This window comes from Rhinolophus ferrumequinum, chromosome 24, assembly GCF_004115265.2.
Source record: "Rhinolophus ferrumequinum isolate MPI-CBG mRhiFer1 chromosome 24, mRhiFer1_v1.p, whole genome shotgun sequence".
Classification (NCBI taxonomy): domain Eukaryota; kingdom Metazoa; phylum Chordata; class Mammalia; order Chiroptera; family Rhinolophidae; genus Rhinolophus; species Rhinolophus ferrumequinum.
Genome location: NC_046307.1, coordinates 6,996,821 through 7,010,933, shown reverse-complemented (window position 1 = coordinate 7,010,933; position 14,113 = coordinate 6,996,821).

The following is a 14,113-nucleotide window of genomic DNA, read 5'->3' as shown; positions in this document are numbered from 1 at the left end:
TGCTATGGAAAATTTCAAACATAAAGTATATGGTCTAGAACCTCCTGTACCCATCATCCAGCTCCAACACTTCTCAACTCATGACCAATCATGTTTTATCTACGTATATCCTCACCCTTTTAGCTCCTGCTGGATTATTTTAAAGCAAAGCACAGACATTATTTATCCATACATAGTTTTTGATATATAGCTCTAAAAGATAAGAACTTTTAAAATGCTATCACAGTATGAAAATACAACAAGTATTCCTTAATACTTTCAAACATCAAATAATTGTTCAAATTGTCACTTGTCACATCAATTCCATATTTTTTACAATGGTCCCATCAATTCCGTTTTACATGTTCAGTATTGTTTTATATGTCTCTCAATCTTCTCTCATTAGGTTCTGCTTCCATCTCTTATTTTATTTGTATTATGTTTGGTTCAAAAAACTGGATTTTTTGCCCTATGGGTTTTCCCACAATCTAGATGTTACAGATTCCATTCCTGTGATGTCATGTAACATGCTTCTCTGTCTTCTGTGTGTCCTGTGAATTGGTAAATTGGTGTTACGATCTAGAGAATTACCAGGCACAAGTTCAATTTTTCTTTTTGAACAAAAGTGCTTAATAGGTGACCTCGGGTTCTTTCAGTAGAAGGAACAGAATGTTTATCTTTTTCTGACGTAAGCTGCTGCTGATAATGAATCCCTATGTTCGTTAATTCATTAGCAGTTGCAAATAGTAATAATTCTAATTCTACCGTTGTTTCTTCCTTTATTAACTGAAATACTTCTCTGAAGAGAAAACTCACCATTAAGTTACCTGATGGTGCAGTCTGCATAGTAAAGCAACCATTCACAGCTCTTTCTCTGATCCTGAATTTTTGATGATCCAGGGATTTTTAAAAGATGGTTGATCAGTCAAGATGTCTATACTCAGTTTCTTAGAAGGCCTTGCTAGGTAAAACTAATTGAAATAATCCAAAAATGAGAGTTCTTACCAGAAGCAATTTCATTTTCTGCTATTCAATCTCTAATCATATCACTAATATTCTAATCTGCATATTAAGATATAAAGTGGTTGTGAGGAGAAAAAGATGCTCTATTTTCACTTTTTTACTTATTAACTTGCATTTATTAAACTTACAGAATTTGGGAACAAATAGGCTGTGAAGGTAATGTGGGAAGTTGGAGATACACACACACACACACACACACAGACACACTATATATATATTTAGTGGGGTTGAATATGGGAAAGGAAAAAACCTGCTAAATGTGGTTGTTTTATACAGTGAGTATTATGTAGTCATTTTTTCCGTGGTTTTGGATTCACCCATAGCTCAGGATCTTCTGATATTTGTACCTGGGCCTCTTTTCTTCTTAAGTGTTTACTTAATAATCCAGCAATTTCAGACATCAAGGGACCTACAATGCAGTTCACACTGTTGTCTCAGTGCTGCACAATATCTGTGGCCCTTCCACGGGAAATTCAATTCCACTACGCATTTCTTCACCTATAAAAAGAAAGGTATTGAGCTACACGTGAGGCGGGCAAATTATAGCCCACAGCCCAGATTCAGCTCACGACCAAATTAAGAAGGATTTTTACATTTTAAAATGGCTTTATGTTTTAAAATTGTTATATTTTAAGAGTTATAGAAGTACCTTCATAACATCCTCAGTTTTGCCTCTTGGCTTGGAAAGCCTAAAATATTTAGTATTTGGCCCTTTTTAGAAAAACTTCACCTGGGCAACATCAGTGATTTTCAAACTCTTTTCAGGAACAGACCATTTAAAAAAAAGAAAAACAAAATCTTATCCTAAACGCCTTTGCTTAAAACAAACAAATGCGTATTTATTTAAATGTATTTAAAATTGTCAATAATTGCTCACTGAAAAATTCAAAGAGAAACAATGAGAGGCTGCTTTGATGAACATGATAGATGAAAAGAGGAACAACAATTTGACATTGGGGATTGTAGATGACAATTACGGTCTTAGAGAAGATTCAGCCTACAATTTATTCCTGTGGATCTTTTTGCTAGGTGATTTCAAAAATAAAATCCTGTTTCAAGCAGATAAGTGGTTATAAATAGTAGCACTTTTTTCAGCGCTCACCTTGCAATCTCAGGACACTGAAGTTAAACTAATTCAAATTTTTAAAAGAGAAGTAGAACATTTTAATTTTGTCTACATCAAAAAAAAAGCTCTCAATCAAAATATAGCAATCAGATAAGAAGTACCAAGAATTTCAAATAAGAAATAAAGTTGTCTGTATATTTTAACACTTTTGGTGCTTTCTTGTCATTGCACCATTGACAACTGTGCAGTGAAGAGCAGGCACAGAGCAGATGAGCTTGCTTCTGCAACTGTATGTGAGCAGACGTAAGCAGGTTTGAATTTTAAAAAGAGTGGTGAAAAAACAACCACCTTCTTGTTTCCAGGTTCCTTAACAAAATGTTCAAATATGTGCACAAATATGACAGTTGAAGCTTTACTCTGAAGTTCACGCAGAAGCAAGGTAACTTGAAATCACAATGAGGTTAAAGTTCGAGACAACCGAAGTACATTTTTAGAAGATTAGAAAAGAAGCTGAAAATTGGTCGAATAAAAATTACTCTTGAAAATCTCTTACTTGCCCATAAAGTAGAGTATATACGGTCTTGGATATACACCCCTGTGTAATATATTTTATGCCACTTATGTTTGAGGACTGCTAAACTAGGCTACGAAAGAGTATATTCAGATGTGTGGACATTCTGCCTTTAAGATAACCTATCAAACCCTTGCAGTGACTAGAGAGTGGGTGGCAAATTCTAAAATGCCCCGTGCTCTCAGGGTTTAACTTCTATTGAAATACCTTAACAGCTTTGCAGGAGGTCGTGTGGATCAAGTGAGTTATTAAACAAGGTGAACACTCCCTGCAGAAGGTCTGGAACACAAAAGGTGCTTAATAAATATTTCTTATATTTGAATATGATTGTTATATATGTATATATTTAAGCAAGTGATCAAATTTTTTTCTATAGATTTGTGTGTGTGTGTGTGTCTGTGCAGGGGGTGTATAAGAAGCTCCAATAACAATTTGCAATGAGATTAGCTGCGTGAAAATATATGCACAAACACAGACACACACAATCTATAATGAAAAATTTGATCACTTGCTCTGGTCTTTCTAATCATCTAGACCCCTATTCATTTATTCAAAGATTTAGTAATTACCTTCCATGTGGTGCAGTTCTAGGTCCTGGGGTTTCATCATTAAATAAAGCAGACCAAATGCCCTTGTCCTTGTCTTGGGGAGCTTACACACTAGCTGAGAGTGGCAGACATTAAAATAAAACACAACATTAAATTGCATAGTAAGGAAGATGGTGAGAAAAACCTATAAAAACATGATTCAAGGAAGGGGGTCAGGGACTTAGAGACTGGCAGACAATTTTTAAACATGGTGACCAGGAAGGGTCTCATTCAGAAAATGGCATATGAGCAATAACTTTAAGGAGGCAAGGAAGCAAAATCCAGTAATGCCCGTGGAAAGAGCATTGCAGGCAGATAGGAGCATGTGTGGTTTGTTCTAGGAACAGCATGGAGGCCAGGGTGGCTGAAGGGGTGTGAGCAAGGGGAATGGAGGAGACGAGGTCAGCAGGCTAAGTAAGGGACATGTGCCTTAGCACCTGTGGTTTCCCCTAGAGTGGGATGGAAAGCAGCCACTGTAGACGTTGAGCAGAGGAGGGGTGTGACACCCCCCGCCCCTCTCCCTTACGTTTTATGTGCCTTACGTTTTAACACACATTCCTCCACAATGGGCCTCGTGGGTCACATCTTCTGTGAAAGTGAGGCTCTCAAATTCAGTTTTAAGTTACACACCCACTGGGTATCCCTTCACTATATAACACTTTTGGGTTTACTTTCTGCTTTTTATTATAGTGTTAAAAATAGCTTGAACACTCACTATTTTGAAGTGGAAGTCCAATCAAACATTTCCAGACACCTTCAGGCCCTTTCATGGACCCACAGAACATAGACTTCTGAGCTAGATGCTGAAAGACTCTCTCAGTGCCAACATTCTCCATGCCCCTCATTATCAGGATACTAGACAACTTGGCTTGGTTTCCATTTTCTAGCTATAGGTATTTATGCCTGCCTGACGTTTTAAGTCTGTTCTACAGCAGTTTTTAAGTAATTCTGTGTATCCTGCTAACGGTATCTCCTCATCCCTTCACCTCGGTGCTGTGTAGGGATCCTGCTGGCATCCATTTTGGGCATCATCTCCAACTCAGTGGAGCTAAGATGTCTTGATGAGCGGTACTTCAGGATGACCAGAGGTGATGAAATTTTCTGGTCACATGATATGTTATAATATTTCAGAGGTAACACTGATGAAACTGTCTATGATTCAAGCAGAAAATCCTGAGTAGATATGTATAACAATGTTTTTAAGATAATGATTTCTGTTTATCTTCTGTATCTCCCTCATCCTCCTATTTCAAGCCAGGAGCCAAGCCATTTCCATTTCTTTGCTCCTGGACTCTTTTTTTCTTCCTTCCTTCCCTTCCTTCCTTCCTTCCTTCCTTCCTTCCTTCCTTCCTTCCTTCCTTCCTTCCTTCCTTCCTTCCTTCCTTCCTTCCTTCCTCCTTCCTTCCTTCCTTCCTTCCTTCCTTCCTTCCTTCCTTCCTTCCTTCCTTCCTTCCTTCCTTCCTTCCTTCCTTCCTTCTTCCTTCCTTCCTTCCTTCCTTCCTTCCTTCCTTCCTTCCTTCCTTCCTTCCTTCCTTCCTTCCTTCCTTCCTTCCTTCCTTCCTTCCTTCCTTTTCTTGTTTTTTTCTTTTAGTTTCACTCCTGGACACTTTGCAGAACTGGAAGTAAAATCATCTTAAGGACAGTAGCCATTCCTATCTTTGGTAAAAGTATTAGCTCATGGATGAGATCTTTTTGGCTGTCCCGGTAGATAAGGAGAGAAGGGAGAAGAGAGTAAGGCCTTTGAGGCCAAATAGTGAGAGAGAATCTGTGAAGGGGACCAAGATTTGTAGGTCCCCTTGAGCACCCTTAGGGAGTAGTCTCCAGGGAGACTGGACCCCTGGTTTCAGCCTCTACAAGGACCTAGAGCACCCAGTAGAAGAGAAGTAGAGCCACTAGACCTGAAGGGACCGTTTTTGAGAAATGATGGCTGTATCAACAGAAACCTCTGCAGACCCATAACTTCAACAGTGTCCCAGATATTTGATGCTGGCACAACCCTAAGGATTTAGATAACTGAGGCGGGGCAGGAGGTGGGGGAAGCAGGGGCATATCCCAGCAATGTCTTAGATTTAATTTCTTATTATTCTAAATGGAGGCATGGAGATAGACTTAAAATGGCTTTAAAAAAATAAAGGAATGTGATATGGCATGCATATTGAGTGTGAAGATTAAGATTTATACCATGCATAATCTGCCCTCCGTTAGGCAATAATGACCTTTAAACATATTTTAAAATAAGTTGCTTTCCCCAATGACACTTCTGTTATATGTAGAATGTTAATCAAGTACTTGCTGTTGTTTCAAGGTCTTGTAACTTCTGAACTCATTTCATTAAACTTGGTTTTCAGCAATCACATTTATTCAACTAAAAAATGTGCATAAAGCTGACATTCATCCAATAGAAATTTTCCACTTTTTGATTTTATACCCTCAGGAAATTGCACATAAGAGTTAGGATGCAGAGAACATTAGAATATTTTTAAAAGATTAATTATCACCAAACACTGAAGAACTAAATCAGACGAATGTCTAATTTCATTCACTTAACTACATGAAATCTTTAAAACTTGATACTAGTCATGCAGAGGCAGTCTGAGAATGAAGAGAATGAAGCCACAGGGATGGCAAGAAATAGACTTGCTGTTATTTAAATACATGAATTAAGCAATGTGGGGAAGCCCACTCCTAGATTTTCCCATTATGCAACGCATTTTATGCCATGTTTCATAAACTAGTTTGCGATCAACTTCTGTCATGCACAACCAACAGAATGTACACTGACACATTGCTAAGTGTGCTGTGAAGTCAGACCACGAGTGAACTTGGACAAGTTGCTCTAATCCTCTGTGCCTCACCTTCCTCTTCCATAATAAAGGCATAACAGCCTTTTTATGGGTGTGTGTGTGTGTGTGTGTGTTGTAGCACAATGCCTGACCCTTGATCGGTGCTCAATAAATATAAGCTATTACTATCACCTTAACAGCAGACACACTGAAAAAAAATTACCTGGTTAAGAATAGATGCATTAACACAACTAAGTAATGTAAGAAACTTAAAAATACTGAAACAAAGTAAAGGTAGAGAAAATATAGGACGCTGAAATTAAATGGAATTCAAAGAAAGGTACAGAAATTCTTAGTAAAAAATAGGAACATTAAAAAAAGGAAAAGTGAAGACATAAATTCTTGTATTTTATGACACCAGGAGGACAAAGTCCATGAATCAAAAGTTGCCAACCAGTGGCCTAGACATTCTATTTATTTTATTTTTTAAAAGGAATCTTTGATTCAGGCACTAAAACAAAAACTCTGTGGATAGCACCAACCAGTAGATATTCTAAACTGGCAGAATTTTTGTTAGTTATTTCAGTACCTTAGCTGTAAATTTTCCTTAATTTGTTTTTTCTTCCTGAGTGGTGTTAACAGAATTATATGAAACTCGAATATTAAGTTTCCAGTTTCCTGAGAATTTTATACACACAGAGCAGACATTTCCACAGACATGTTGTAACAGATATTTAATGGAATGCAGTTCCAGTCTGAGGCTTTTAATTAGTATGTGAGACAAGTAAAATGACAACACATTAAAAATAAAATTATCCTATATTAAAATAGGAAAATAAATTATATGGCAGCAATTATGTTAAAATGATAATTTGTGTTAATATTTTATTGTCTTCTTTTAAATATAGCTAGTCAATTCCTAGATTTGAACCAAAATGCCAGAGTGCAAACTGGATAAAAAATAATACAATGCAAGAAAATAGAACAAATCATCAACCTTTGTGACTAGAACAAGGAACTTCTTTATTGCTGATAACTTATAAATGCATCCATCTAGTCTATAAATATTGGGCTTTTGTAAATCTTAAGATAATTCTTATTACTTTTTCTCTAAAATGAGTCCAGGAAGAATGCTCTAGAATGGAATTATAGCAACATGTCATAAAATACAGCAAGTTGTACAATTTTACATAAAATAAATGAGTGAACCTAATTGAATATTATTGTAACTAATCATTCCTTATTATATAATATCAACATTACCAAATAATTTAAAGAATTATTTCAGTAATATAATCCCTACATTTCTCTATTTGGATTTCTATGTCTCCCAAATACCTGTGACTTAGGTTATATATAATTATGTGCACACAGCTATCATCATCAAGTTCTTTTAAGTCAATAGACACTTACTATGATATCAAATTCACACAGATACTACACAGTTGTCCAAAGAATGTAAGGATCCTTTTCTAAGCTATCCACGGGGAGAGACAGGCACTGAGATTGAGGGCAATTTTAACAATAGCTCATTATCTTTTGTTTTAAACAGTCTTTCAATTTAAAAAATCTCTACAGCATTAATATTCTCTTAATCCAAAGTTAAACTTCCTACAAATCTCTTCCTTTCACTTTCCTCTTTAACTGAAATCGGGGTGCAGGGGAAACTGCACGGGGCAAGGGTTTCCCCAGTCCTTGCCTGTGGTCCTTGTACCAGCCTTTGCCACAGGAAGCCAGAAAAGGTGTGTTAGAACCCTTTACTCACCTCTCCACCAATCCTATGATTCCCCCTCAGGGTGGAGAGGGGTCAGCCTGTGGGTGGTCTACCAGGGCTCTAAAGAGAGAACAAGGTGAAAGCTATTCTGTTTTCCACTTTCCCCAGCACATGTTTAATATACATTCCCGATGGTTTCTGAGGCACTAGCCTGGACAGGGGGAAGTCATGACACAGGACAGAAGACATAAACCTCTACTTCCACGACATCAACATCCTTCTTTCTCCCAATCCAAGGTCAATCAGGGCAGTTTCTCTCTGCTCTCTGTATAACAAGGGCTGCCCTTACCTTATTCTGATTTTAGTCTATTCTTGGCTTACGATAAAATTCTATGATCCAATCATCAAAGTTTGGCTCCAGATATGTTCATGAAATCCTCTTCTCAACAAAGCCTAGCCTTCGAGCCTATTTTTATGTGATTGACTCAAAAATCCCATTCTAGACATTGAATGCTAAACACTGACTCCATCTTTCTCTTGGCATCCTTCCTGTAACAATCAAAATCTGTCCTAAAGAAACATCATGCTTATGGAAGAAAGAAGGGAGAAGGGTAAAAGGAATTTCGAAAATGATAAAAATACACAAATGGATTTCAAAATCTGTTCTTTACATTTCAACGAGAACAAGCCAACACTTCCTTTACTCAGAGGTAGTGAAAGTTCACACCTGTATCATTATGACCAATGACAACATCAAGTTAAATATGTTTAGTCGTCAAATTTATTGAAAATGTGTATGGAAGGGTATGGAAAATATCTATTGTAATACAAATTTAACCATATAAAAGTAGAAAGGGCAAATATATTTGGAGAATGTAGGAGAGATGCTATAGCAATCTGAAGATTTTGGAAATGTAACTATCAATTTATACTCTAGAAAATATTAGACAAAATATACTGAATTATTACCCATTTTGTGAATGTTAAATTCAACACATGATCCAAAAATGATTTTATTTGGTAAGCCAGTCCAAGGAAAATACTCAAATGTGGTATATGTCACCTGCAAAATAAAAATAAAAAATCCAAAACATATGACTCTTGCCTTTCCCCGTCAAGAGGATTTTCCCATTGCACCATCCCCTCCTTCTCATTAGTTTCTATAAAAATGTTGTGTAAGAATTGTCTTTAAGTAATATAATAGTCAGTTGGAACCATGACTGAATTTGAACAATAACACAGCAGAGAAAGGGAAAGTGTGACTGTATCAGGCATGAATATGTGGATGAAAAAAGGGGCAGCATACTGACAAGCTCAGGGGAGGCCAGCATGGCAGGTCCTACAATTCAGAGACAGTAAGTAACCACATAGGATGCTCTGAACATAAAATTCCTAACTAAAAGTGAGTCATGACAGGTAGTCACAGTAGTCACATCCTTGGCCTGTAGCTTCCTTGACAAAGGTCAATCTTTACCTTAACTGAGCCTGTCTATTGTCTCTTTGCATCTAAGCTAACATACCTTTGAAATGTCAGAGTAATCTTTTACAGACCCCTCAGGGAAAAACTACCACCAGAGCATGAGACCACAGAATCCTTCTTTGTTATCTTGTTCCTCACATACCATCTCAATGTGCTATGAATGTTAATTATTAACTGTCCTGTACCCACCAATATAAAAGTAGGTGTCTCTCCGTTTTACTTTTTATTCAATCCCAGGGATTTCCCCACTTTTCTTTCTCCCACCCCTTAATCTATCACCAATAGATTTCATGTAACCCTCCTTATGTCTCCTCCTTTGATTCTAAATGTATAAAATAAGCTACAAAACTGCCATTCTCCAGAGCCTTTTCTCCATCCATTGAGATTTTGCTTCCTGGCAATTGTCATCAGTTTGGCTCAAATAAACTCATAAAAATTCTCTAGAGATTTTGACATTTCTGACGTCGACAATACAGTGGCATTGGAACTTTGCTTCTTCCTATTTTGGGGAAAGAGAAGAACATTTCACTTTGTATAAAGAATAGTTGCATTTTGTTGGGTGGAAATAGGGAATTTCAAATTTTTATCTAAAGTTTGATATGGATTCTGAGTAGTCAAAAGTAGATTTGCTAGTTATTAAGCTATTTTCTCTCAGCTCCAAACCCTCCTTCCACATTCATTTTGAGATATTATGCCTGAAACGCTATAAATCACATTGCTGATTTAGGCTGGCTCCCTGTTGTCTCAGCTGATACCAGTACGCGAGAGAAAGAGAGAAAGAGAAAGAGAGAGAGAGAGAGAGAGAGAGAGAGAGAGAGAGACTGACTCAAGGCTACGGGAGGGAAAAGAAATGTGTTCTGTCCTGTCTGCCTCACGTCTGCTTCCTGTTTGCTTCCTGCTCCTCTGTGCATCTCCTTATCAGTGCTTTTCAAACAATATTTCCACAGCGTAAGCTGTGGTACGTTTCTGTAGCAGTTTGAGTCCATTTTATATTTTTCCAACACTTTCAAAATCAGCCTCCTTGTACTGCCTTCAGAGACCCACATGCGAGTCAAATACAGTTGACCCTTGAACAACACGGTTTGAACTGCATGAGTCCACTTACACGCGGATTTTTTCATTTTGTAAACAGATAATATAAATTTACGGTATTGATAAATACAGTACAGTACTGTAAATGTATTTTCTCTTCCTTATGATTTTCTTAATAACATTTTTTCCTCGCTTACTTTATTGTCAGACTATAGCATATAATATATATAACACCCAAAACTTATGTTAATCGACTCTCTATTTTATTGGTAAGACTTCCAGTCAACAGTAGACTATTAGTAGTTAAGTTTTGGGGGGAGTCAAAGTGATATGAGGATTTTTGACTGGGAAGGAGCGGTGTCAGCACCTCTAAACCTTGTGTTGTTCAAGGGTCAACTGTAGTCCCTTCCTTAGAGATCCAGGTTTCAGCTCCATTGGGACCCTCCCTCAAGCTTCTAATTTATATCAATTTCCATCTCTTTACTTTGTTTTCCCAAATCTAGGGGAGACAGCTGCTTCCTGCAGTTGCTACCCTTATAATAGCATACTATTCTTTTCTGCCTTTTTAGTAAACTAAATAAAAATTGCTTGTTTTATTTAGTAAACCGAATAAAAATTGCTATGTTATTTCTCTTTTAAAATATAAATCCTCTCTTTAAAAATACCAGACTGATACAAATGATATATTTTTGTGACTGCTCTATGTGTGCTGAAAAATATAAAATTTGCTATCTTTTTGAGGTGTGATAGTCTGTACAATATGTTCCAGACATTTTGTTATATATATATATATATATATATATACACACACACACACACACACACACACACATATATGCTATATATATTATATATGTTATATATACATTTATGTATATAAATGTATAAATGTATATATACTTATATATATATAAGTATATATATATTTATACATATGTATAAATTTATTTTAAAAAATAAGAAAAAGAAAAGAAAGAAAACCCTGGATGGTAAATAGGTAATATTATAATTCCCATTTACAGGCAAGAAAACTGAAGCATATTAAAACAAACAAACAGACAAACAAAAAACAGTAATTCACCCAAGATCACAGAGCTATTAAGTGTTAAAGCTGGAATTCCAAGCTTGAGACCTGTCAGAACATTGTTCTTAGCTGCCACAGGTGATATATGTGTATTGGATCCAAGGTTATATCAATCAAGAGTTCATTGCAGGAAGTAGAAACCTGTCTGGATATATCCAGCAGCAAAGAATTAGGGGATTAGATTTTTACAAACCCACTATATCAGGGGTGTCCAAACTTTTCTCAACGTTTTTCACCAAGGGCCATATGTGGTAAAACACACAAACAGCCGGGCCACTCACTCAAAGTGAAGTACGTATTGCCTCAGCTGGTTTATTTAAGTAAACTAAATATATTTTTGGAATTTGCTGTGGGCCAATTAACAATGGATCATGGGCTGCAGTTGGCCCACGGGCCGCAGTTTGGACACCCCTGCACTATATGAACTAGAGGGTCAGAGGCTGTCATTGAACTCTTGAACTAAAAATCATTCCCTGACACAATAATCCAGATTCCAGGAGACTGTTGCTGTCACTCATAATTCTGGAAACGATTGCTGTCACTACATCACTATTGTTGATACAGCTACTCTGCAGCAGGTACTTTACAATGGGGTATCATTTATATTTTCTTTTTAAGAGAGGTTCAGTAACTTGCTCATTTATTTTTTTCATGCCCACTCTTTCCATTTTTGTTGCCTTTAGACCAACAACTAACATCAAACCTCCACATGCTCCAGATATGGTGGGCTGAATAATAGTTCCAAAGATGCCCACGTCCTGTTAAAAGATAAACTGAAGCACGTTAAAATTTTCAAGACTATTTTTTAGCAAACATCAATTCAAACTGCACAGCTGGAAACCAAAATTGGTTTGAAGCATTCTGAGGACAGGAGCTGGGGAAAGCTTTTTTAGAGCTGTCGTGGAAACAAAGCAAGGACATTATTTGATTGGCTATGGTTTGAGTAGTCACCTTATTTGGGAAAACCTTGTTGGCTCTTTGTGACTGGGTGTTCTTGAGTTTCATTTTCTGGTATAGGAGCACATTTACAGGAATTGACTCTGGTTTCGGTTTGCTTATGTAAGCTTCCAAGGCATTAGAACCACCTTAGCCTATGGCTTGGAAGGGGAGCAGTATTTGCCAGCTCAAAATAGGCCTCTTTGGCATCAGGATTATTTTAGGTTGATTGTTTTTAAGAAACAGGAAAAGCTCTAAAAATGAAATTACCCTGTCATAAGAGACATTTACCTTTATGAGAGAAATCACCATTTGCAAGAGTGTCTTCCTCTCTGTACCAGGAAGAGGAGAATGGCTCTAAATCTCTAGAAACTCTTATCAACAGAGAAGGCAATGAGTTAAATCTGCACAGCAACCTTACCCTTGTTTACTGTGCATTTCCTGGGTAACTTTCTATAACTAGCTTCCCTCCCCTCCCAGAACATCTTCTTTTGTCTTTAGCTAGAGATGGTATTTAAGGTGGTGGCTTGGGCCATTTTGGGGAGTCAACTGAGTTTGCCTGGGTATCGCTTATGTATATAGGAGGTATACAAGTCATTGCATTCCTGTTTGTTTAGGTTTTTTTCTGGTTAATCTGTCTTTTATGACAAGGGTGGGAGGCGGTCTCAGCCAAGAACCTAGAAGGGTAGAGGGAAAACCAGTTTTCCTCCCCTCCAGTGTCCTTTTGTAATTAGTTTAATAATTTTAATCCCTGGGACCTGTGAATATTTACCTTACATGGCAAAGGGACTTCGCAGGTGTGATTAAGTTAAGGATTTTGAGATGAGATTATCTAAGGTTAGCTGGGTGAGCTCACTGTCATCACAAGGATCCTCATAAGAGAGAGTCGGATTCAGAGACACTGGAAGAGGCTATGCTGCTGGTTTTCAAGGTAGAGGGTGAGGAGGCTATGCTCCAAGGAATGTAGGAGGCCTCTAGATGTAGAAAATGGGAGAAAACAGATTCTCCCCTAGACCCTCCAGAAGGAATGCAGCCTTGCTGACCATTTTAGGACTTCTGATACCCGGGCCTCTACAAGAATACATCCGTGTGGTTTTAAGCACTAAGTGTGTGGTAAATTCTTACAGCAGCCATAGGAAACTAATACAACAGGGAACAGCACAAAGTCTGACCCAAGAGAAGACAGCTTACACTCAAAAAGAATTGCAAAGTTTCCTCTGCTTCATTAACTTGGCACACCAAGTGCCACATCAACTCTAATTCCTAGTAGCTTCTATTTTCTCCTTCAATTAATGACAAGGAGCAGTGGGTGGTGAGATGCTGGGTAAAAACACACTGAGTATGCACCACGCTCTACATTTAGCACTGGTCTCTAACACAGCGACACAAAATAGCAAGTGAGAACTAAGTGAATTGTGCCAATACAGACAACAAAAAAAGGTACTTCAAGAGGCAGATTCGTGGTTGACAGAAGCTGCATGTTTGTACTCTAAAGAAAAGGAAAAGAAAGTGCCTAGGAGAAGCAAAATAATAAAAGCAAGAAGTCATATGGATTCACATCTTTCTCTTGACTATCTCTTACAGCAGCGATTATTTTAAAATAAAATCTAAATATGTGTGCGATATTTGCATTAAGCAAAGTCATGACTGTGAGTTAATATGGTTTTCAACTTTGATCTATATGATACTACGTCCAGAAACTTTTGGTAAATTTGTGTATCTATCACATTTCTCAAAGAAAATACAAATAAACCCCAATTATCTACTGCTTTCTCATTGACTCAGTCATTTCCTTTGGATTTTATTGTAGCAATCTGACTAGCCATGCATGGGATGACTTAGCCTGCCTCCTAAAATG